The sequence below is a fragment of the Manis javanica genome, chromosome 1, assembly GCF_040802235.1.
Source record: "Manis javanica isolate MJ-LG chromosome 1, MJ_LKY, whole genome shotgun sequence".
Taxonomy (NCBI): domain Eukaryota; kingdom Metazoa; phylum Chordata; class Mammalia; order Pholidota; family Manidae; genus Manis; species Manis javanica.
The window spans coordinates 148241006-148245168 of NC_133156.1; the positions used below are offsets into that span (position 1 = coordinate 148241006).

A 4163-nucleotide genomic window follows, 5' to 3' on the forward strand; every position below is an offset into this window, starting at 1 on the left:
TGGAGGGCAGCTCGCATTTACCTGTGTCCAGATGGTGGCCAGGCATTTGGCCCCATGCTCACCATCAGTGTAAGTGTCATGCGGTGGTGAGTGAGTGCAGAAATCGTATGTGGTCAGGTGTGTTTGTTTTTCTATGCAAGTATTCAAGCCCTGGTTAATTATTATAATATAGTAAAAATACTAGCCAGAGATAGTATCTAAACAGTGCCCTATTTACTGTGAAAGTCAGCAAATAAACCTCTAGCAGTGGAAAAGAATCCTTGTGGGCTTTTCCTTACATGTTTGTTAACACAGATCCGTGGGAAGTTCTGGAGTTAAATAACTGACATTTTTCATAGAAAAAAATGCAACTACTGTCAGTATCATCATCCATTTTTCAGAATTGTTTGCCTGAGAACCAAATAAAAAATAAGCTATAAGCAGAAGCAAATCTTGGTCTACTCACCTGTAAAATGGAAACAATAGTGCCCTCCTCCTGGGATCATTTTGAATATTAAATATTTGATAACTGCTTAGTGTAATACATGGCACAAGGGAAGTGTTTTTTACTCAAAGCAAGAGAAAGAAAAAAAAAGAATAAAACCTCCAAATCGCTCAAGAGTATCTCTGTCTCTCAAACCCACTGTGGATCTGGGGCTGGGGAATAAGGGGAAATGCTCCCAAGCTGCCCTTCCCCTCCAGGGGCTCCAAAACTCACCTCTTAGAATTTGAAGCCCAGAATGCTATGGAAAGTCAGGTCGGCAGCTTGGCAAACAGTGGATACAGACTCGTCCCCCACCCCCAAGTGTCCTCCCTTCCCCTCTCCACACACTTGCAGCACCCACTTCCCGAATTCCAGTCTCCTCACCTCGCTCCACTATTTGGGAAACTAAATTGTCCTTAAGCCAATAAAGTGTCAGATAAACTTTGCCCATCATTCAAGGTGCAGCCAGCCAGCTCGTCACCTCCAGAGACAGTCCTCATCCCTCGGGAAAGGCAGGCTGTCCTTCTGCTCTGGCACGCTGCTTGCAGGCTCGGTTGCTGGCATTCCTTAAGCCACATAAAGTTCAAGACCCGTTGTTCCCGGACCCCTGCATCAGCAGAGCACAGGCTGTTACAAATGCAGATGTTTTCCTCTGCATGTCCTGGAAGGCACAGTTCAACAGTTTCCTTTCATTGAAATTGATTAACAACTAAATCAACCAGGTAGGAAATAACTGGGTTTACAAGTTCTGCATCTTTCCTCTTAGAAACTTTTCCTCATCTGTGGAAGCTAGCATGAATTAATCAACCTTTACCTTTATTCACAAAAGTATCTCTATTTATTTCTGTAAAAATAGTAACTGTTTTTTTTATCCTCCCAAACACAAATAGCTGTTAAGTTTCCTTCCAGACAATATTTCCAAGAAATGGGTTTGGAGGAATGTCACCAGACAGCACAGACTAAGGAACAAAGGTTACGCTTAAAAACGCTGCCCACTTTCTTCAGTGGCCCCCTTCTTTGCCTTGTTTCAGGTTTTCAGGGTCCAGCGACCTACCTGGACCATTCCACAATGGCCAGGGGAGATCCCTGCCCAAGGTGAGAGGTAGCCTTTCTGGGGTTGCAGGGATTTTCCCACTGTCCAATATTGTTAGAAAGAGCCCAGGAGCATTTAAATAACCTGTTGTCAGGCACCCAGGATGCCAAGATTAGGGAATGCACAAGCCCCCTGATGGCATCCACCTCCTGTGGGCCCTCCAGGTGTCTGCCTAAGTATTTGGCATGTGACCTTCTGCCAGAATGTAACTTCGTCACTGTCTCAGAGTCATGTGATCACAACTCCCCATTCTCCCAAATTCTCCCAATTAGAAGTCATTGCAGGCCAAAATCATCTCTGAAAGTGCTTCTCTGGGGTGTGTCTTGTCTTCTAGAGCTAAAACTCTCTTGATGGGGAGGGATTTGACCCAGGGTCTTAAGGGCAGCCACAGACACGGAGAATGAAGATCCCAGGACTTAGAAGGTTTCCTGAAAAGCAGGATATGGCACCGCAGAGAAGCACCACTGAGGCTGTCGTCTGGCCCCACAACCTCCTGTAGCCAAATATCCTGGTGCTGCGGGACCCCCAGCAGAGCAGTACTCAGCACCGCGTTGTGAGCGCAAAGTGGGCCACTTCAGGGATGTGCTGATTTTTCTAGTAAGTTTATGTATTTACTCATTTATTATCTTCACCACTTAACATTTCCCTTGTCTAGAACTGAAGTGTCCCAGGGCAGAGATTTTTCCTTGTGTTCACTGAAGGATCACTGGGGCCTGTAACCTGGCACACAGTGGGCCTTCCATAAGAACCCGTCAGATGACAGATAATTTTGCCAGATTTAAGCCCTTGGATTTGTCTGTACTATCAACACAAAGACTGCAAGTCAGGCAAGTAACAGTTGTGTCCTAACAGTATGTAAAACACAAGGTTCTTCCCCGACTGAGGGCAAAGGGTGGTGGCTTTGCCCTTTCCGAATATAATTTTTTTTTCAATCTTGTGATTTTCAGGTGGAAGAAAGCTGAAGTCGTCTTAGCCCAACCTGGACATGGGTGACGGTTTGCACACTCACCTGCGCCCTGGGATAAAGTGGGATAGCTCCCGTGGCTCCCTTCTGAGGTCTCCCCTTCCTGTTCCATGAGCACATGGTGGAACAGCGTGCTGGCACTGGCAGGCTGACAGGACAAGGAAGGGACCAGGACCTGGCCGGTCAGGACAATGCTGGGGAAGCCCCAGGCACCCACGCAGATGCCTCAACCCTGGTCTGAGTTGGTGCAATTTGTCAGCATCACTAGGGGATGGAGGGCAGGGAGACGAGGGTTGGTATGTCACACTTAAAGCTCACCTGGAGTTAGGGAGTTGGTGTTTGCAATGGCTTCTAACAGACAACTGTTCCCCTTTAAATTAGCGAGTCTCATTTAAAGGTTGCCCAGCACTTTCCACATGTAGTTCCAATCTGAGTGCATGGAATACAAAGTTCTCACTTGAATTTCATTTCCCGGTTCTTTCTGCACAGACACCTCTTCGGGTGCCCCTCTTATGCAAGTAAATATGACATCTGGTGAAGGAAACCTGCAAAGGACAGAGGCTGGGTATTAAGGACTTGATTTGCATGAATGCAGCCATCATTCTTTGTTCTTATCTAGTATGTTGATAGGATATACCTCTCAAAAATTTTGTTTTGACAGAAACATCTTAGTGCATGTGAGGAAGCATTGCATAACTTTGCAAAGTGGAATCCTATTACTGCCAGGTGACCATTTCCCAGATCACAGCCTGAATTAGCTGGCTGGTACATCCTGTACATTGGGGCATGTTTACAAATTAAAGCTGGATTCAGAGAGGTGTGACCACTCTGTATCTAGAAAATTAATCCTGGCTCCTGGAAGCCTCACAAACAGAAAATGACACACAAGGGTTAATGCAATTTCCATCCCAGCGAGTTTTGCTTGCCATTATTTTCTTTTTCTCTTCTCCCTTTTAACTGATTCGCAGCATAAAATCTTCCTGGACACCTAATTATCAAGCCAGCTCACAGTCACAGCTGTCTGCTTGGAGAACCCATTAGATGCAGCAGTTGAAGCCTCCATAATTCCCCAAACTTCCCGGTTGTGAATATTAAGAAAAGATTTTTACATGTCATATGCAATTCGAAGGTGGTGTGAATGGCCTCGGAGATGACGAGGCCTGAATGCTTGTCCATCATGCCATTCACTGGTTACAGGTGGTCTCATTTTCCACTCTCAGATATCGGCTGGCTATGACAGCAGGCACTTAATTTGCATGTTCGACAGACAACAAACGGCCCCGTGCATGTCAAAATAGGTGGTGATGCGTGACAGTTTCTACACAATGCTGTCTCCTCTTTGCATGACCTTTGACCTCTCTGCATGTCTTTTTTCCACCATCAGAAAAAAAATATATATATATATATATATATATATATATATATATATATATATATATATATATATATATGTACATACACACTCTTCTGTGCTTTGGAAGAAATTTGATACCAAATTGATTATTTTCCTTTCTTCTTCCTCTTCCTCCTCCTCCTCTTTCTTCCCCTCCTTTTAAAGGGTGCCATGCATCATGATTTTCATCTCAACTGCTACAAAACTCTGCCAGAAGAACCTCATAAAATTTAAAAATACGGAGGCTGAG

General features: G+C 44.8%; 1 long non-coding RNA gene across 2 annotated transcripts; it reads left to right on the plus strand.

Moving 5' to 3' along the window:
- Positions 1-927: 927 nt before the first annotated feature.
- LOC108385704 (uncharacterized) lies at positions 928-3894 on the plus strand. Of its 2 annotated transcripts, XR_012130773.1 has the most exons (4): positions 928-1185; positions 1495-1558; positions 1891-2383; positions 2504-3894. It is a non-coding gene; the product is annotated as an uncharacterized lncRNA (long non-coding RNA). The 2 variants fall into 2 exon arrangements; XR_012130765.1 differs by having other exon boundaries at positions 1495-2383.
- The last annotated feature ends 269 nt before the right edge of the window (positions 3895-4163 follow it).